At 39.8% G+C, this 22,475-nt stretch overlaps 1 pseudogene; it reads right to left on the reverse strand.

Moving 5' to 3' along the window:
* Positions 1 to 3,782: 3,782 nt before the first annotated feature.
* LOC107508500 lies at positions 3,783 to 4,655 on the reverse strand (annotated as a pseudogene).
* Between the last annotated feature and the right edge of the window lie 17,820 nt (positions 4,656 to 22,475).

A 22,475-nucleotide genomic window follows, 5' to 3' on the forward strand; every position in this document is an offset into this window, starting at 1 on the left:
ATTTAAATTTTTTTAAAACATTCTATTTGGTTTTCAAAATAAAGCGGAGTAGAGGCAAGGTAGGAGCAGGGACGATAGTAAGGAGGCTCTTGCTTCAAATTCAGGCGAGAGAGGAGGGCTGCTCGAATCATGGAAATAGCAGTGGAGTGGTGAGAAATGGTTGGATTCTGGATACACATTTATTTTTTATAATAGCTGAAAGGATTTGCTGATGGGTCAAATATGGATTGGAAGAAAAATAATGGAGTCCAGGTCGACTCAGTGGTTCGGCCTAAGTAAATGGAAGAATAGAGCCACTATTCCCTGAAATGAAGAAGACTTTAGTAAATTTGTTTAAAAAAGTACAGGACCTCAATTTCAGACAGTGTTAAGTTTGGGATACCCATTAGATTCTGAGTGGAAATGGAGGGTAGAGAGGTCCATGACAGAGACATAAATTTGGGAGCCATCGGTATATGGATAGTATTTGGAACCATGAGACTCAATGATAATACCAAGGGGAAAAGTGTAGAGAGAAATGTATGCAGTGGTCCCAAACTTTTTGGCACTAGGAACAAGTGCTCCTATGAGAATCTAATGCCTGATGATTTGAGATGGAGCTGAGGTGGTGATGCTAGTGGTGGGAAGTGGCTGCATATACAGATGGAGCTTCTCTTATTACTTACCGTTCACCTCCTTATGATTGTCAAAATTTGCTAGACTTATAAATGTATTAATAAGATTGAAGACAAACTTAAAAGCTTAAGAACTCATTTTCGATTTGTAACTTTAATTTAAAAACACAATTTTAAAAAGCAAACTAAGTGTCCGATTAATTTTTCTGTGCACTAAAACTGCCCTTGAGGATACCCCAAAACTCTTATCAACATTGATGAGGAAACTGAGGCAGTTTTTAAGTGGCGGAGCTAGATTTTAATCTCAAATCAACTAACTACAAAAACCCATGCTTTTCCTGTCATTTTTCATTGCCTTCCCCTGACAAAGAATTAGACAACAGTAACATACAATTAACATAAAACCTTAAAGAGCACATTCTTTCTCCCATGTCCTGCAATGCCTCAAGGTTATAATTATATCATTACCCCACAGTGCAGACTGAGGCAGAGTAGGTGTTTAAGGATTTGGCTGAATTAGTATAACTTTAATTATAACATACTCTAAAAATGGCTTTTCTTACTAAATCTCCAGTGTTGGCATGTGTGTATATATACTTTGCCAGTTTCTCATAAAAGTAGAGTATAAATAGAGAGAAGAAATCCAATAACCTGTGGCAGATTATTTAAACTATAAGTATGTTTGTTTTATAGATAAACTGGAGTTTCCTGTCCTTAAGCTTTTTCCTGAGATTTGTTCTCTGTGTTCCTAGGAAGAGGAGTTGCATGGAGGGGTGTTCCCCTTTAAGCATTCTAATGAAAACAAAATCCAAACCTATAAACAGATATCATTATTCTTATTAGCAGCCAGCATTATTGACGCTCCGTTCAGAGCACTCGGCCCTATTATCAAGGACTGTACTCTAAAGATCCACCTAATTCTTGCAAAACTTTCAGAGTGCTCTATCTACAGCTTCTTCAGCAGCGCCTGTCTCCCATCATCTCTGCGTCTTCTGTTAACAAGGAAGGAAGCCAGTAATAGTTGTCAAGGGACACAGTTGGTGGCCTTCCCAATAACCATTAAAGTCTTTTCTCCTTGTTAACAAATTGCTAGTGTTGCTCAGGTATCAGACAGGCAGCCCAGGGAAGGGCTCTGATTATTCCAGTCCTTTTTGCCAGTGATAGGTGTAGAAGTGAACATGTGACCTAGTTTTAGCCAAGGAGACACAAGGGTAAGACCGCACTAGTAGATGGGCAGTTTCTAGGAAAGATTTCTTCCCTGCTAAACAGGGAATGTCCTGAGCAAAAGCTTCTCTGGCTATGTTCTCCCTCATGGTGGGATGCTGTCCTTTAAGCAAGTGATGCTTGGAATTCTAGTAGCCATCTTGGAACTGTCAAAGGTAAAATTTGCTCTTACATCAACACTTGCCAAGGAGATATCAAAATCTACTTATCGAAGAACTGTGTACTTTGAGAGACCCAGGGAATCAGATCCCTTATGGGCTGAACTCAAGACTGCTGGTTGATAAATTTAGACTGATTTTAATAAATCATGGTGAGGCTAATGAATTTACTCTGCTCTATATAGAGCACTAGTTTTCAATTCTTAACTACCGTGAACCATTCCTTATCATGGCCTGGCGTCTTTCATTTGCTCAAATGACCACAAGAGAATCACAGAGCTGATTCTCCAGCTTCCTTATCTCATGATGTTGCTGAACCAACCCTAAAAACACTGCTACTAGACTTCTTGCTAAGCACATCTTAAATATCCTATTTTATGACAGGGATTGACAAACTGCAGCCTAAGGGCCAATAAATAAAGCTTTACTGGAACATAGCCATGCTCACTTGTTCGTGTATTGTCTATGGCTACTTTCATGCTACACTGACAGAGTTGAGTAGTTACAACAAAGACAGCACGGCCTGCAAAACCTATAGTATTTAATATCAGCCTCTTTACAGAAGAAGTTTGCTAACCTCAGTTTTAAGAACTGTTAGTTGGATTTTTTGTTGTTGTTGTTTCATCAAATTGAAAGCTTACCGAAATGATACAGCTGCATTTTGGCTACTTCTTCCAATTCCTGGATTCTCCCAGTAAACTCCCAGTAAGATCATGGGTATTCCTATATACATTGCCTGGTGGGCCATGGACTGAATCCAATACCTACTGAATCTAAAATCTTGTATAACTGACCTCACTACTGTCCAGTCATTCCAGCTCTTTTTCAGATCTATCTCAATAGAAACAGTACATATTTAGTCTGAAACATTCTCATAACTCTTCCCTTCCTCTTGGCTAGCTTTCATTTATCTTTCTAGCTTAGCTTAAATGCCATTGCTTCAAGAAAAGATTCTTTGACCCACCAAATAGATCATTTCCTCATTTTATGGTTTCATGGGACTGTAAATTTCTCCATCATAGTATTTATCAAAAATTATAATAAGACAAGAATTGCATAATTAGTTTTATTCATTCTCTTCCTTTTTAGAATAAAAGCTTTCTAAGTGCAGGGGCTGTCCGTCTTGTTTATGCCCTTTATCCCTAGGGCCTAGAACATTACCTCATTTGTAAAACACAAAATAGATACGTAATAAATGAATGAAAAATAAGTGAGTGAAATAAACAGTACAGATTGTACTTTGAACCATGTAAATTCCTATGTCTTTTACTGGACCATGTTTATCTTTCAGAAATATAGAAGCAACTCATTTGTGTTAAGCTAATGTGTTTTAATGAGTTTGAGGGTTTGTGTCCTGAAAAGTGTGCCAAGATCTGGCACCTCAGCCACACAACCCAGTCAGCATGCCCCTCAGTTTTCTAAGATGACATGTCACTTACACAGTGGTCCTACATTTATGCACATCTACCTCTGCTCACCCATAGAATGGGTTCTGCCTCTCACTAGCTATGTGCCCTTACAGGCCAGCTAACTTCTATTTTCTCACTGTAAAACAAGGCCCTAAAACATGGATTAGAGATTTCTCATTCCACCAAGAAAAGGATATGTAAGCTTCTGCCTAAACTTAGACACCATCACAGAAATAAGGAAGAAAAGAGGGAAATAACTTGAGAAAGAAGATATAGTCCTGATAGTCCTATTAATGGAATCCTCTGATTATTTACCTGAGACCATTTTAACCTAAAGACTGCATTAGCTTTCTTTCCATCAATCTTATTTCCATGGTCTATTTAAGAGTCTCTGGAGGAAAAGCTTGAGACCACTCACTGGTCGCTCCTACCCATTCAGTGGCCTGAGCAGTGGGAGCTGCAGATCAGTCCTCAGTGGCGGCTGAGGGCTCCAGTCTTTAGTAAGGAACTGCTGGATGGGCATTTTCAGACCAGTCTGTGACCTCTGGTGGAATAACAGTAAACTGGAACAGTTCATTCACCCCAAAATTCCTCCTCGATTGCATCCTTTTCAGTGGCCTGCCCTTCCCTTTTGATAGCTTCAGGATCCCTGTAGAGGTAGAGCTCAGGCATGACTTCCCATGGGTGTTCACAAGGGACGGTACTATGTATGCACAAAACTTCCAGGGCCAACGTCTACCACGTCAGACCCACTGAACGAGCTCCTTTGCTGCATGGGATGTCAACGTCCACATAGCACAGAGGAGAGTCTGTGTTACACAGGGTGCTGGTAGGGAGATTAACAGAAGACACCTGTGTGGTCAGTCCTGGGATCAATAACCACTAGAAGACGGGTTTCCCAGAAGGCTGTCTGGGTCTGGTTAGTGCAGGTTCTGGGAGTGAAGTATCCAGCAATAGGAGTGGCTCCGATGGCAGCAGCGAACTTCAGCACAGCTCACTGGCCAGTATTCCTGGAGGATATGACGCTGACATCAGCCGGGTTTTCAATGGTAACAACGGCACAAGCCACCAGCAGAAGCTTCTCCCAGGTCCCCTTCAGGTTTATGCTCTAGATGCCATCACTTTTCCTTTTGTAGATGTTCTGTTCCATTCACTTGGAAGTCAAGATTGGTGTCACTTAAGTGGGTTCCTGCTGTAAGGAATTTGAGGACATCCTTCTTCATCTGTAGGACATTCAGGGCTCTGGACATTGCAAAAGATTCCTTTAAGTTATGGCAGGAACCCAGAACAATGCCACATAGACCCCTCTCTGGGTAAGTGCAGAAAGCCTGCATTATCATTTTTTTTTTTTTTAATTCCTACAGCACCTGGTCTTACTAGGCAATCTCCCATCCAAGTACTAACCAGGCCTGTCCCTGCTTAGCTTCCGAGATCTGACGGGATTGGGCTTGTTCAGGGTGGCAGCCTACATTATCTTTTATTGACAAGTCTGAAGTTTTCCCCCTCCATCATCAGGAATGGTATCTTGAGAGCAAAATATCACTTTCAGTTATAATCACAAGTTCTATTGAGTGTAAACCAAAGTTTTAATGTCAATTTACTCCCAATCTAAAACATCTGCTCTTCTCAATAATCTCACTTTGAAACTCTCAACATAGACCTGAGTAATGGTCAAGAACCTATAATGGGGAGAGGGAGCTGGGTGTTTGGGCCTATTCTCCCTCTACTGGCTTTCCAGAATTAGGATGGAAGGGAGGGAAAGAGGAAGAGAGAGAAGTATCCTTTCTTAGCTTCTGCTGCTGCTTGGGTCTCCCTTGGCTTAAAACTGCCTGTCTCCTATTGGAGGCTTCCTCCATAATTTGGGTCTCTGGTGGGTTGGATACATGGATTATTTGAAGGTGCCCTGAGGACCTACGCACTGCACAGCTCCCTGTGACGTCCGCTCCACCTAATGTGTTGCCATCAGCTTTGGCAGTTACCCTACTACCATTTTCTGCTGGAGTGACCTTCAAGGATCTTTAGATCTGATTACCTTCCAAAACATCCTCTTGGCCTATGGAAAAGTCAAGCATCCCTTCTATACTGAATCGTGGAGTCAAACTGCTCCTCTGCCACTTTTTCTCCTTGCCCAGCTTTTGCAAACTGCTTCTCTGGCATCCCACCTTCAGGCTGCTCAGACAGGAAGTAGACACAACTCTCTGGGTTCACATGTGCCCCCCACATTCTAGGGAAGGGAGTACATGTCGAGCTCCCACAAACTTTCTCACTCTACTTGGGAGGCAGCACGTCCATGGACCTAGGAGTGTCTATAACTCAGCATTTAGTGAAGAGTAGAAAGCCAGGAGGGGTCCTTTTAGGCAGTCCCAATTTCTTGAAATTGTTTACTTAGAGCTACACCCCCTTGGCCTGAGAAATAGGTAACTCATGGGAAACGGAGGAGATACGACACAAGAGTCCCCACTCAGCCAACATCTCATTAGTATAAAGTTCCTATTGAAGCAAATTGAGTTTGAGTTTCTATTCTTTTTTTTTTTTTTTCATCATATGATAATCTCAATAGAACTTACAGGGCCACCTCTATATCCTGACTATTAGAGGAGAATAAAAAGGTTTTAGGGATCTTTTACATATTTTCAGTGTGTTATTTTAGATAACTGATGAGCTCAAATTTTTCTTTTCATGTGGAATGGGAAACATTTCTTTCATGTAAAGCTATTACTATGCATAGCAAATAGAGTGAGAACCATCAAGATTTTTGTCTTCTTTTAGTTCTATATCCCAGCTAGCTATTCAAAACTCTTCTCAAAAAAAAAAAAAAAAAAAGTTTTAAGAAATTCTGAAAATAGTCTCTTCAGGTGTTTTGTTTCTAGACCCAACTGGGAGTACTAGGAAATTAGCTTAATATGAAATATTCCATCTTTTGGTTAAATTCACTTGCTGTGATCAGATTCAAGTAACACTGATTAAGTACCTGAGCGTTTTCTACTTACCAGTCCATGTGCTAGGTTCATTAATTTTTCATACATTCTTTTCTTTAAACTAACAGCAACTCTTTCTGTAACCTTACACTATTAATTAAGTACTATTTTCTCACTCTACAGATGTGGATACAGGTTCAGAGAAGACAAGAAACATATAAAAATAGAACCAGGAATTAAACCCAGGTCTCTTAGCTGTAAACTTGTCTTTTCTTATGTAGACTGATTGGGGCAGTGGAGTGTTGCAAGACGATCGGTCCACCATTTACTACCATCTGCAGGTAATGTACCTAGCATCTCTTCTTTGGAATGTAAAGGTTCTTTCACCTTTGCAGCTATAGCCTGAAGTCCAGGACAAGAAGAGTCCCATTTATCATCCTATAAAATAAATTTAAATATGCAGACATATAATATCTTACCAAATTTGAATTGTATTGTTGTAACTTGCTTTTTTCTTTCTTAAAAATGTGTAGTAAAATTTTCCGTGCTGCTAAATATGCTTTGAATGTTATTTTTAATACCTAAGAGAGAAGCATCAGTAATGGTTGGGCTGCCTCAAAAAGAGTCGCAATTTCCTAGGGAAAGAGAAAGGGAAACCTCATATTAAAAGATGTGAAAGCAAGAAAGAACCTTAAATGTTCTGGGAACTGGAGGAGAGAGAGGAGACTTGATCTATACAATCCTGTGAAATTCATGGATGAGTACTTATTATTATTATTATTGCTATTATTATTATTAAATTTGTTTTCAAAAAAGGAAACTGAGGCTTATACAGATTACGAGATTTGTCTAAAATCAACTAGCCAGCCAGCGGCAAAACCAGATTTCAAAGCCGAGCTATCTGGAACCCAAGAGGAAACCGAATGTAAGAAGGAAAGGAAGACATCAGGAAAACAAAGTCACGGTGGAGGAGAAAGGGTGCCCTAGAGGGAGAGAGTGGAAAGGGAAGGAAAACCTCCTGCTCTGTTTCCAAACTCAATCCCTTTTGTTCTCAGAGAGGCCTGGGAAATTAACCGCCAACTTCCCTCATCTGATGAGTGAAGTGTCATGAATGTGTGCTTTTCTTTTTTGTATAAATGTGAAGTAGTTTCCAAAATTAGCCCTGTCCAACTGTTAAAATCCCCAAGTTCCCAAACTCTCTCAACAGGAAACAGCCTTGGACATCCAGATGTTTCTCCTCACAGTGTTTGTCTGTGCAGTGTTTACATTTATCTTTTTCTTGTTGAATCATGACTTTATGAAATGCTTTATTATGGCAATTGGTCATCTGCACAAAAGTACTGTGAAGGGGAAATGAGGGATGTATGGGTACAAGGTGACACATAGCTCCTTAGCCAATGATCCATCTCAGAAAACCATTTCTGAGAGCCACACTTCCAGCAAATGCTCAGAGTTAAGAAATTCACCAAATATATGACTCCGTTGAGACTGTCCCTTTTCCATATGAAGAGAACTAGCACAAGAAATAAACTTCAATGAACCCACCCTTTGGAGATTAAGAAGGAAAATGATCTGTCTACAAATTATGGACTATACCAAGGCTATGAATAACAAAAGAACATCTTCCTGCAGGAAGAGAGCTGAACAGAAGCCAGAGATGTAGAATAATAAATAGGCTATCACTTTGGGTATCATTAGTTATCCCTTCCCTTGTGCCTGGAACTGGGCTATATTTCGCATACATTTCTCAGCTACTCCCCACAGTATTCTTAAGAAAAAGGCCCTGTTTTCATGCCCTGTTTGTAGATAAGAAAACCGAAACTCAAGAGAGGTTAAATGACCTTCAAGTTTACACACCTAGTAAGTAGCTGAGCTGGGAATCCAACCTAGGCGTACCTCAGTTCAAAGAGACTATGCATGTAACTAACCATTATATTCTGAATGCAATGTTACATAATCCTGTTCCTTAAAAAAAAAAAAAAAAAAAAAAAAGCAAGCAAGAAAAAAAAAGACAATTGACCCATTGTATTAATTCTCCAAGGAGATGGGATTTTGCCTCAGTTTCTAACAACTATCCTTTTTCCCCTCTCTATTTAAAGGGAATCGTTCTCCACCTTCTGCTATAGCAGCTATTTTGCTTAGGCAGTGAGATCACTTTTGACCACTTTTCTTATTTCCTTTTGGGCTGCCATTGTTTCACTTTCTTCGAACCTCAAAGAAAGATATAAAAGGCAAACAGCACATACCTGGCAGGTCACAGCGATTAGCAGTGGAATAAAAAAACAAAAACAGCTGCAGGATTGCATCATGGAAGCCGTTCTCCTGCCAGGTAACTAGTGACCAAAGAGATAACTTATCAGACTTTCGACTGGAAACCACATTTGATGAATTAGTCTTTATTCCTTCTCTTTAATTGGAGGTATGATCTTAGTCCAAACCACTATTAAAGAGAGGAAAGGAAGGAAAAATGAAGATAAATATAACCAACTTTATGGGATCTGCTATGTCTCGTTAGCAATTTTATGGTTTTGGTGAAGAGTTAACACTTAGTACCGAAAAGGCATTTTCTCTTTCTATTTTTTTTTTTCACTGAATATGTAATTGGTTTATCCCCTTTGGCTTAGCTAGAGAAAAGTCTCTATCTGACATGCACATACTGTATGTAAGAATGGGCGTAAACAAAAATCAAACATCTGCTCACCAGACCTGCCCCTCAGTCTTCTTCTTAAGCACCAAGGGAAGCATCTCGAGTTAGACTCCAGTTTGACTTTGCAGGAATGCTAGGTTCTCTGTAGCGTTTTTGCCTCTCACCTTTCCTGGGAGTTTATAGGGGGCTTTGAAGTTCTTCTGAACAAACGAGGTCTCTGTATTTCGCTTATTGCTGAGCCAACCCTGGGGCCTTGGTTCCATCAGCTCCTTATTAAGTGTTTAGTAATTTCAGTTTCCACCTTTTGGTCTTGCTCACTTTGCAAACATCTGGAGAGAATTAGCTCCCAGGCCTCTGTAACATACCCATTTTGTGGTTCTAGGGAGAGTTGTGTGCTAGGGGATGTTGTTGCCCTTAATGAGCTTTCCTTATGGTTCTTAACTGTAAAAGGTACCCTCGTTAATATTAACAGACAAAGAGAAAGCAAGGCCACTCCGCCCCTATTCAGCTCTTGCCTACTTGACTGTGAGTGAGACCTTCATACTGAAAAGGAAAGAATAAATATCATGCAAATGAGAGCAAGGTATGAGATAAAAGGATATATAATAATAATAATTATAACAATAATGTCCAGGTACTTGAAATCATTGTATGTCTATACTTCCGTGATTCAACGTAACTGCTACCTTGACTACACGTGGCTTTTGAGAACTTGAAATGTGGATAGTACATATTAAGATTTACTGTTCATGTAAAACACAAACTAGATTTGGAAGACTTAGTTTAAAAAAAATTAAATATCTCAATAATTTTATATAGATTATATGTTAAAATGATAATAATTTGGAGATAAAAGGTTAAAATTTGTTTTGCCTTTTTTTTAACGTGGTTATTAGAAAATTTTAAATTCTATATGTGGCCCACCTTTGTGATTTGCATCAGGTTTCTATTGCACAGTGGTACACGAAAGGACCAGATGAATTATTTAATAGGAAATAACTAGAACTTGCAAGAGTCCCATGACTGGGAATCCATGTGATAATCAAAGCAAATAGGAGCAGTATTAAAAGAGGTATTAAGAAAATGTCATTCTGAACTTGAACAAACTGGAAAAGGTGGTTGTCAGAAAATATTGATTGGTAAGTTATTTCTCAAACAAAGTTCTAGAATCAATTATTAAATCAACATTTAGAAGCAAATTAGGAAACAAGTAGATGATTTTTTAAAACATGATTGAGTCCACTGGAAACAAGGCATGCCACATTAAATTCACTATCATTTTTGATTAAATGACTGGACTGAAAAATCCAGGGAATTATATAAACATGCCTGATCTTGGCAAACTATTGGACAAGACTTCTCAGAGTTGTATCAGGTAATAGTAATTAGGTAAAACTGTAACTGGTGGAATATTTTTATTTAATATTGAAAATCTATTTATAAGAAAGCCTATAAGATAAGTTACAAAACTAAAAAATTAATTAAGTGAATTAATTAATATGACGATTACCAAAAACGATGCTCAAAAGATAATGAAATGCATCAATAATGAGAATGTGACATACAATCGCCATAAGTATGAAGTGCTGAGTTCATAAAAGGAATTGTGCAGGTAGAGCACGAAGATGACCCAGCTTGAAAACGATGCTCATAAAAAGAATTAATTTTTTTTTAAAGTACACACAAACTAAATGTGTACTATGCTTGTGGAAAAATATCATAGAAAGTAGTAGTCTCACTTTATTGTATTGGCCAGATCTAGAATATTTTGTTCTGTTCTCTATAACCACAATGGTGAAGTGATCTTAACAGCTGGGAAATGAAGACTCCACTGCCTCACAAAGATGAACTCTGAGAGTGAGTGACATGATATCTGTCTAGGCTTAATGCTGTTACTTGGAGAGTATGTAGAGATTCTGCTTGACTACAAAAAACAGGCAGATCCAAGAAGTTACAGAAAAGGTAGGAACCAATCATTATGAAGAAGAATTTTTGAATAATCTTGGTGCTCCTCATGGGAAAGACCTCCTGGAAGATAAAAAAGGAGCTCCCTATCTTTATGGGCATTTTGTAGAGGCCAAATGGGCATTATCAGGAATGTTAAAGAAGACACTTCGATATTGGAAGGGAGGCAAAACTAAGTGAGATCTTTAAATTTCCAATTCTAAGTCTAGAAATCCTGTTATCATTGCAGGAAATCTTAAAATACTCTTTGGGCTTCTGCTTTGGCAAAACCAAGCTATCATCTGGAAGCTTCTTGCAAATGATGCACCAGAAATTAGACTATCAAGAAACCTAGACACAACTTCTGTGTGTGTTTGGGGGTGGGAAAGGAGCAAAGCCCTGGTAGTATTCGACAATTTCTGTGGTGTAAATACTCCTACTATAGCAAAATTTAAGCTATCCACAGTTTAACAACTGGTTCACAAATTTCTTGAGAATTTAACACGACTCTCACAAGCCATTATCAGCTGGCTCCAGTACACCACTGCTAGCACATCACTTAGCAGTCGGAATGTGGTGTAAACTAAACAATCAATCAAATTATTTTTTAAATGTTTGTTAAGAGTTGCACACTCTGAAAGGTGTTAATATGTGACATGGTCTTTTCCCTCAAAGAACTTAAGTCCAACTAGTAGGGGAGGGGAAGGGGTAAAGGGGACACAGATGAACACAGAAAAATAAAATAAAATAAAAAAATAAAAACAAGGAGTGTTTTAGAACAGTGCTGACCGTACAGATCTGTGCTAGCAGATTGGAAAGCAGTGAAGGGACAAGAGCTAATGTTTACTGAGCACTGAAATGTTCCACGTTCTGTGTGAGCCACCACTTCTTCTATCTCAGAAAACATAATTATCACCCTGTAAGGTAGCTATTGTGCCATCGCATGGATCAGGAACCCCAAGCAAAGCCACTGGTAGTAAGTAGCACAAGTCTACCTGAATCTACACACCAGATACATTCCACAATTCCCTCCTTTGCACTGTCCGCGAAGAAGGTAAGACTAAAGCTTAGCAGGAAGGACAGAGAATTTAAATATCTCTTTGAAAACTAGAGGTCTGCAAAGTGAAGGAATAGCCCCACCTGACGCGAGGCAGGCCTGCTGCAGCTGACGCAGACAGCTTCTCTGTGGAGGTATCGCTCTTGAGTCAAGGCTGACTGCAGAAGCCAGGCAAAGATGGCTATGAGGAGGTCCTGCCGAAGCCCTGGCCACTGCACTCAAATGCTTCTCCCTGCTCTCAAACTGACTCGGATGAGGGAGTTGAGTTTTTGTACAAAATTCCAGCAGTGTGAGTTAGGGAAGTAAACAGCTCTCTATGCCTTGGTTTCTTCTAATACAAAATGACAAGAATCCATCCTATAGAATCCATACTTTGTTGAGAGTAAATGTGTTCATTTTAAAAACACCTATCACAATGCTAGGCACTGAGTAAGCATTCAATAAATATTAAATTACTTTCTTTCTATGTAGGTGCATGGTTGTCTCCCTAACTGGACTGTCATATGTATTTTTGTGTCCTCAGCAACTAACTCGGTTCCTGACAAAAAAGAAAAACAACAACAACAACAACAACAAATTTTATATATATATATATATATATATATATATAGAGAGAGAGAGAGAGAGAGAGAGAGAGAGAGAGAGAGAGAGAGAGAGAGAGAGAGAGAGAGAGAGAGAGAGAGAGAGAGAGAGAGAAATAAACCTTGTTCAGTTACAATGCTGATTCTGGGCCCAGAAATGCTTTTTACACTAAATAAAACAAATATATATGCACCTGTAAAAATTCATTCCAGTTTCCAAATGTCAATGTACGCTTTTCTCAGAGCTGATCATCCCACAGAGATGAGGGGATGCCCACTCTCTAACAAGGCATCGTGACTGTCCAACCTCCTCGGGCCGAAAGCTGTCTCTATCTGTTCATTTACTTCAACAAGGTCATCCTTCTGCCATGATCTTCACTTCTGGTGATCTGTTAGTCCCATTACACTAACAGGTCAGAGCGCTGGGGTTGCCACTAGGGGTCCAAGGAAGGGTGTCGGCTGGATGCCAGAGTTCAAGTATTATGGCTGATCAAGGCTAGTTCGGTCAAGAAAACAAGTGGTAGGGAGGCCCTCTATTTTTTATGAAAGGCTTCGTGCGTGACCATCACCGCAGAATGAAAGGATTGACCAGTAATTGCATGAATGGGAGCTGGAAGGAACTGCAAGCTGAGGCTTGTCATGACTTCAGGCGATTTGAAGAAGACAGAAAAGTGGCTGGCAAAATACAAAGCTCCACAGGATCAAGCACAGGCACCCAACCATGCTAATTCTCCCTTTCCGTTAATTCATCTCCCTCACCCAGGGCAGCTTACCAGGGTGTGCCTACAGGCGCTCCCTACATGTGTGCTGCAGCAACCAACTATGAAATCCACCTATGTATTTTCTGTGGGAGCTGGCTCTGATTTTAGCAGACAGCACGAGCTGTCGTCTGGTTTTTATTAAATTCCATAAGTGAGTAATTCATACCCCAAAATGTTACAGACTCACTATTTACATAGTAAGACTCTGATTGAAAACTGTTTTGTCCTTTTCTGCTTTTCTCTATTTTGCAAATTTTCTTTAATGAGCATGGAGTACTTTTATATTTTAAAAGAGTAAACATTTTTTAAAAGAATAAGAGTTTCATTTCAGAAACTGAATAGGCACAGAAGTTTCTATGGCTAAAGGCTTTGAGAACCATATTCTTACAGTTTTGTTGATCAGAAAGTCATCTTATTGGAACATTTTCCTCTATTTTCTGTGAATTTGAGCCAGCTTTGTTCTGAGACTGCCAATTGAAGAATACATACATAGTATATATGTATTATAATTAGAGGGGTGAATAATTGATTGAATTCCCTTGGTTAAGCGTTTGGTAAATGATGGCTTTTCAAAAGCTGGGCTTTCTCAGCACAGAATAACAAGATATATGACAGCTCTTTGTCTAATCATTTATTGAGTATTGATGGTGCACCAGGCACTGTGCTAGACACTGAAGATACAAAGATCATTCATGTCTTCACTCTAATTAGGAAGGTAGATATGGAAACAATATTGCAGTCCCAGGGGGTGAGTTATATACAAAAGACTGTGGGTGAGTGGTCAGGACAGGTTTCACAGAGGCCAGCACATTACAACAGTCTTTTTAAATAGTCTTTACTTTAGAGTGGGCATTTGCTAAGCAGAACACAAATGATTGGGTGGTAAAGGGGTAGGTAGAGGTAAGAAGAATCTGGACAGGGACGCCTGATCAGGACCCTAGGACCTAACACCTTTAAGGTTCTCAAAGACAACAGTTCATGTCTCAAATAAGTAGCTGGGCTACTGGGCCACTATGAGCCCCAACTCCATCAAACATCTATTAGCCCTGCCATGTACCTGGCATGAGTATGGTGGATGATACAAGAAAACAACATGATATCATCATTCAGCAGCTCTTGATGACCAGAGAGTTGTCTTACTGTGTTGCTTCCTGTCCTTTCAATGAAACTGTAAACTGTAAACTCTGAAGTTGCCCATTGCACAATGAGGATTAGCATAGTAAATACTTATGTTTTGTGTAACCCGCTGGCTGCAGACGCCGGGATGGTCTTTCCTGAGAGAAGTTAAAATCTGGGTACTGTCCTACCCAGGTAGGCGGAAAAGAGAAGGGGGCAGTGCTCCAACACCGCTTGCTTGTGTCTTCAGTGGCCTCCCAGTCCCAGAAATAAAAATACTTGTAAGGTAATTTTAATCTTTATTGAGCTCACTTAAAGCATATCAAAGAGAATCCCAAATGTACAGCAAAACATCTTAAAATTGCCTCCCCCCTTCATATATATCACACATTTATGTCTCTCTCCTCCTAATTTCTTTCCTTTTTCTCCCTGTGTTCCTCCAAACTCTCTTAAACCCAAGTACAAGAGAACTCGTCTTTTCACCCCCAGCTCCCATCCCCTTTCTGGAATAATTCCTCCTGGGGCTGGTAGCTCCCTCTCCTCTTTCTAAAGTAAAGCAGTTTCTTCTTTCTGGCCCTCTTCTCCAGTCAACACCACAGTATTTTTATGTTTGTGGCAGAAGTTGAATAGGCAGAATGACAGAGGCTAGAATACCCAGAAGAATGATTTATTTTCCTTGTCATCTGAACAGCAAGCATTTTTAACCCCTACTGGCAAAATTTCTTTTGGGCAGCTCCCATGTTTTATTTAGGCCTTGCTCACCCTAAAACCATTAAGGCTTCCCATATCCGAGAAGCTTGATGCAAAATGATCTTTATAAGCCTATTTTCCCTTAACTTACTTCTTTCCCTTTTATTCATAGCAAGTTTGAATCTCTGTTCCTTTACTCATTCAAGGTGGTTCACTACAAGATACTATTCATTTAATGCCTGTCTTCCCTACTTTCCCCAATTATCACTGTCCTTAGAAAATGGAATGTACTCATTTCTTATTGTATTTAGTTTTTGTTGAAGTAAGTTGAATGTGAGCATAAACTTCTAAAAGGATCTTTTAGTCCCTTGAACCAAGTGTCACTGAAGTCATGAAACCTGGAGCATACACAACACACCACATGAATTAGTGACTAGGAAGCAATCTGCCCTCTCCCCCACCATGGAATTTCCTCCAATGTCTACACTGCAAACCAAGAATCTTTGAGTGCAGAAAAAAATTGTTTCTTTTTCCTTTTCTTCGGGGAAGTGGCCAGCTGTAAAGTTTTCACACCCAACTCGACTCTGAGCCCTTTCTGGCATTTGAAGAGTTAATCTGCTGCCACCTAGTGGCTCTCAGTCCACCCGCGGGACCCCCAGCTCACAAGCCGGGGATAAGTGAGGGTGGTTGAGTAGGGTTGCTTTGGCAAAGAGGCCAGGGTTCTGGAGCGGCTTTGCCTTTGTCTTTTCACCCCTGAGTTCAAGTTAGAAGGGTTGGTTTTTGGAAAGCATGTTCTCCCTCTGTTCTGTCTCTGTCTCTCTCTCTCTCTCCCTCCGCCTCTATCCCTTGCAACTAAGGCCTGTTTCCTGTAGACCTGAGGCAAAGCAGTAGTACACGCTAGGATTTCTTGCAAGTTTTTCGCTGTGGGGTGCCGCAACAGCTGTGACCCCGGCTTGATTTTGATGTAGACTTCAAGGGCACCGTCCCCAGCGGGGGGAACATTTTTACCTCAGGAGCCTATTCACATTGGTAACCTTGGCAGGGAAAGTTCCAGAAGCTTTGATTACACAAATACCTCTGCTAGGTACAGGCCCCTTCTTGGCAACCTGGGGAGAGAGAATGTGCACGTGGTCTGATTAAACCAAACGACCCGTTTCCTTTGCTGGGGCTTGGGAGCTGGGGGTCTTCAGCTTAGAAATGATTTTTTCCTTGGCTGCGTTGCCTGGAAACTTGAAGGGTTTAATTAGGACTGGGGAGGTTTTTGGCTTCTGCAGCTGCCTCTGCTCTCCCCCAGGGTTAGAGAGAGAGAGAGGGAAAGGGGGAGAGAGGGAAGAATGGGGGAGGGGGGAAGAGGGAGAGGGAGAAGGAGAGGAAGAGAGAGAGAGAGAGAGAGAGAGAGAGAGTGAGTCCCTTACAGTGCAGGCCAAAGCTGTCTGGAGAAGTGAATTGTGGACCACAGCAGATGTGACTCTTTTTATTTCAATTGATTTCAGTTAATAACTTTTAACCTTCTGAACCACAGAGAGGCTGCGTGTGGTTTATGTATCATGTACTGGAACCTAGACAACAGGGTGGAAGTGGTAGCTATTACCTTATTGCCTACATCCATCCAGGGCCAATCTTTGGAAAATTTTCTAAATGTTCCCAAGCAAGTCCAAGAAGGACTGCCTGGGTCAGTGTCCTGCTGACTCTGTCAGTTCCAAGAGAGAAATAAGACAGAGGCTGGCCTGCCCATTGCACTTATCTTACTTTGTTAGGGAAAAACTTATAGCAAACACATTTAAATACAATATTTTGAATGTTTGTATTAATATCGATATCTTTTATTAATCTAGACATTACCAATTAGTTGTTCTCCCATTTGGAGATTTTGAAGGATGAGGAAAGAATTTTCTGTTTTTCTTTGGTTTGTGTATATGTTTGTGTTTATTTTCCATCTATAAATATAATCCAGAAATACGTTCCAGTTATAAAAGAATTAAAGACAGAAGTATCAACCACTCCTGCTCCAAGTCAGATTTTCCAGTTGGGGTCAAGGTAGATCTAGGCACATTTTGTTTGGCCTTATCCTCGCTCCCCTTCCAACACTTTCCTTTCCTCCTTTCCTTCAGAGAAAGATCCAGAGACCTGGTCCTTCCCTTACAGAGTGCACAGAAATGAGCCATCATATACGATGTGTATTAATTTTCTAGAGCTGCCTTAATAAAGTACCATAGATTGGATGGCTCGGACCAAAAAAAAAAAAAAAAATGTTGTCTCACAGTTTTGGAGGCTAGAAATCTAAGATCAAGTTGTCAGTGGGGTTGGTTCCTTCTGAGGGCTGTGAAGGAACCTCGGTCCCATGCCTCCCCTCTAGCTTCTGATAGTTCGCTATTGAGTTTTGGTGTTTCTTGGCTTGTAGATGCCTCCTCGCCCTGATCTCCACCTGGAGTTGCCTATTGCTGGTTTAGTATGCGGCTTTATTGTCAGCTAGGTCAATCCCAGCCTTTCACAGCATTTCAGCTTCCAAGATTCCGTTGTTTTCTCCTCTTCTATTCTTTTTGTTTTCGAATTAGTGGGTTTTGGGAAGAAAGAGAACTAAATATATATATGTCCAATATGCCAGCTTTAACTCTAAAGCTGTTCCTGTCTTTTAATCAAAATGGTCTGGAGATGTTTTTGAACCCCAAAGGAGTGATCCTATTCCTGGGTTGTCTGGAAGTTGTAGGTGAGTTTACAGAGTAGGGGAGACCTTCAGTATGCTCTACATAATCCATAAACATGTGCACACACACAAATGCACACTCATACAAACTGTCCACTCTGCATAAGCTGCAGCCAACCTGGGCTGAATATTTAGATTCGTCAGCTCCAGATTCCTATTTTGTTCTCTGTATCATTTTCTTACATTCCCCAGTTTTTTTCTACGCTCCAATTTATTCTTGACAGTAGAGCTGAAGTGTTCCTTCTAAAAATGCAAATCCAATTATTGTATGTTATTCCCCTACTTTGAAATGTTCAACGTCTTCTTTTTGACCTTAGAATAAAATCCAAAACTGTACTTTTATCCAATGAGGCTTCCACCACCTCAGTCTGGGCCCTGACTACCTGTTCAGTCTCCTATGAGTTTCCCCTCCCCAGCTAAGCTTTGGCTTCCTTGGCCATATCTAAGTTCCATTTGGCCTTTGGACATGTTCATTCCTCTTCCTAGAAAGCTCTCTACCTTAGCTTTCCATAGGGTTCTATTGAAAATATTCATTTCCCAGGGGGACCTTCTCTGACTACCTTTCAGCCTCCTCCCATATACACTAGGTGTCACCCCCGTGACACCCTGTACTTTTGCTTTGATAACACTTGGCTACATGTCTGGGCTAGACTGGAAGCATTGTGAGTACAGGATCATTTTCTGTCATGTTCACGTCATAACCCTGGTACCTAGAACCAGGTATGGCTCATAGCGGGTCCTCAATGAATTGCACTTTTCATCTTAGCTTTTTCCAATCTTTGCTCCTACCCTCACCTTAGTGTCCTCTCCTTTCTAAATCTACTGTTCTAATAGGGGAGAATATTCGCTAAATATTGAAAATGGTTGCCCTAGGAAGATACTTATAACTCGCTTTCTGGAAAACTGAGCTCGATGCCTGTCTTCTTCTCTCCCTTATGGAAAGTGGCCCTAGATGTCCTCAGGATACTGGAGCCGGTGACCAGGCATCTCTCGGCTTTTCCTGCTGGCCCTACAAACAGAAGATCCCCAAGACTATAAAGAGAAATGGAAAGACCTAATTTTTGTTCTTCATAGGCAATTGGGGAAGTTGGTTATAGTGATAAAGTTAGCAGGTCATATGAGGGTTCTCATAAAAGAAACTGAACAGAGGTCCCCATTACAGAATTATAGTTACAGTAAGACATGTAAAGGTTGCCCCAGATTTTTTTTTCATTGCTTTTATTACATGAGGAAAAAAAATTCTCCCACTGTATGCAGTAATTGAAAGTTTGCAAATGAAACTATTTGTTTCCTCATCTGTAAAATGAGGAGGTTGAACCAAGTGCCCTCTAAGGTGGCTCTAAAATGCTATGACCTTATTCTATGCTTCTTTATACGAGTTGTTCACAAGAACGTCTAGGTTTCTGAAAATACATTGCTCTTGAGGAAATCAAAGTTTTATTATAGTGTTTTTTAAAAATATAAACACCTTTATGAACTTGGCAAAGAAGAATAGAGTGGATTTGTGATCTGCCAACAATGGTACCATTCTAAAGAGTTCCATAGCCAGCATTTTAGGACTCAACATAGAATTATTATATGAGGGCTAGAAGGACGGAAATCTTCTGCGGCAGCTTTGGAATTTTGTGTCTTTGCACATGATCAAAAATGAAATAATACCTACCTAGATGCAAGAATTGCATATTCCAGACTTTTAAATAAATAAATACATACATAAATAAATACATAAATACATAAATAAATTTGTGTGATGATTTGCATTATTATTCAGTAAATATTTATTCCCCTCCACAGCCCATCACGGGTCTTCACCTCCCTCCCCTGTCGATGTAGGATTTAATTGTACAATTTGCTTTGGCCAATTAAATGTCTGTGAGCACAACACGTATTTTAAATGCACTTTCTCAGTTTAGTTTAATTTTGTGCACTGGTGACCTGCCATAAGATGCCCTGGGTAGCATTTTCCTTTTAGCCTGGACTCCATAATAAACAAGCATAGGCAAATATAAACTGAACACACAGACCCTCCCAGCTGAGCTCAGCCAAACAGCCAGATCACAGGTGACCTGCAGAACTCTGATCATGAAAATAAGTGCTTGATTCAAGCCACTGAGTTTTGAGGCATTTTTTACACAGCATTATTGTGAAAAAGCTAATACTTGATGCAGTGTGAGTTCTCACGAGATATTGTAGGATGATGGCTAAGAATATGGTTTCTAAAATTTGGCACATTGTGTTTTGAATCTGACTTCTGTTATTTATTAGATACGAAATGTTCTGCAATTTCCTTAGCCTGTCTGAGACTCAATTTCCTCATCCGCAAAATGGGGGCGATCATGTTGCCAACCTCATAGCACCATTGTGTGAATCAGAGGAGATAACACATACCAAGCAGCTAAGACGGTACGTGGTATGTAATGAGGATCCAATACATGTGTGCTGTTATTAACAATAATAATAATTGTAATTTTTATGAAATGACTCTTACTGTCCTGTTAATTTCCATTATAAAACTGGATATATTTTTTCCTATGAAACTGAATATAAAGTCTTATTTAGAAATATTTGGTAAAGAAGGATGAAGCTGATAAGTTCAATATGATACTAAAAGTTCTTATGTATGGTATGTATATTTTCTTCCAAACAAGCCTATCTGTGTGTATGTGTGTATAAAACAGTTTTGAGTTACTGTGCAACTATTTCCCAAAGCTGAGCTCCTTTTACAGTCAGAGTTTACATTTCCATATCCCAGAGTCTAGGATATGAAGTGCGGTGTCAAATATTAACAGTCTAGGTCTGACTCTATATTCTCAGTGTCCAGAATCGTTCCTTAGAGTTCACATCTAAAAGTGTTGTCATATTTTGCCATTATGCATTTAAGAAACATTTATTAAGTATAAGGTATTGCATTAGGTACTGGAGGTAGAAAAATAAATAAGGCATGGTCCTACACTCATGGTAGTCATAGTTAGTTTAGCTATAGACTGGCAAATATGGTATCCACTCTGATGGATTTAGAGGGACTGCCCAGAGCAATGGTTACAAATAACTAGACAGCATTTAATCTTAGTGAGGAACAGAACCATAGGCATGAAAAGAAGAAATGGTTTTGAATATTTGCTAACCCAGTTACAGCTTAGGACAGGCACACATACAACAAAATATAATTTAATGTGATAAATGCTATTTGTGAGATAAGAATAAAGTAGCATCCAGCACAGAGCGAGGGATAATTAATTTTGCTAAGAGGGGAGTGAAGTAAGGAAAGGCTTAATTGAAGAGGTGAAATTGCAGCTGGACCTTAATGAATGAATTTAGTAGGTGATGAAGAAGAGAAAGGAAGTTTCGGGCCAAGAATATATCATGAGCAAAAGTACAGAGGTTTATAAGTATGTGGGGCATTGAGGGAACCGTCCCATTTGGTTAAAACATGGGGTGTGAGAACGTTGCTGGTAGGAATGTGTTGTAATAGTTTGTTGGGACCAGATTGTACTGGACTCACTGAAGACTTTTAAGTTAGAGAATAAAATGGCCAAATACCTGCTTTAAAAATATTGCTCAAGAAGAACTAGATTGGAGATAGAGAAAATGAGAAAGGCAGGAGGACAGAGAGGAGGTTATTGTAACTGTGCAGAAGAGGGACATGGGGCATCTAAACTGGGGTTCCATGGGGTGCGGGCAGAGAGAAAAAGGAAACAGCATCATCACATAGCACAAGGATGTTCTTCCCTTAAAAATGACTTATCAATAGCAGTTCAATCAGTATAAAGCAAATTCAATTGTCTAACATTTCCATTGTTCACATTCTAATATTACTGTTTGGATATGTATATACATCATTAATTTACACATATAAATGGGACTTCCAGGAATAATTTCAGAATTTTCATTTTATCCTCATGACAATCCTGTAAACTCTATTCCCATTTTACAGAGTTGAAAATCAAGGCTATGTAATTTAAAATGCTCGAGATCGGTGATCTTAGACTACCCATCTAGGTTGTCAAAGATGATATTTGAACCTAGGGCAACTGGACTTCAGAGTCCATGCTCTTGATCACTATTCTATACCACATAAACAATTCCCCAATGTTGTCCATTTCTACTGTATGTTAAATATCTTACACCATTGGAAATAGCTCCAATGATCTCAAAAGTCTTTACCATTCTTACAGCATTCTTGTGCCTGCCTGCCTTACAGTATTCATCTGAAGGAAAAATAAAATAGTAATTAGTATTCACATAAAGGTACGGTAATAAAACACATTTAATCGCCACAACTGGTTTAGCGATCACTTGGCCTCTTCAGAAACAATCTCCTAAATATGCAAGGGGAGTGTTTATCATTCCTGCTCCTACTGTGCCCGACACTTCAGTGAGAGAATAGGAGTTACAGTTTTTACTTTTTCAAAACTGCTGCATTTGAAACCTTGCAGGATATTGAAAACTTGTTTTAGAGGACCTGAGGCACTTTTAAACTGAGTTGCTCAATGCTTCACCCCTCCCTTCTTTTCATCTTGCCTATGGAACCCCCAGTGGTGATTTTTAAACATGTTAGGTACTTAATAGAAGCGTTTGGAGTTTGGACACTGCATGGTTGACACTGAGGTAAAGTATTTTGAACAATGGCTGGATAGGCTGTTTTCCTGGAG

The sequence above is a fragment of the Rousettus aegyptiacus genome, unplaced genomic scaffold (assembly GCF_014176215.1).
Source record: "Rousettus aegyptiacus isolate mRouAeg1 unplaced genomic scaffold, mRouAeg1.p scaffold_m13_p_1, whole genome shotgun sequence".
In the NCBI taxonomy this organism is placed as follows: domain Eukaryota; kingdom Metazoa; phylum Chordata; class Mammalia; order Chiroptera; family Pteropodidae; genus Rousettus; species Rousettus aegyptiacus.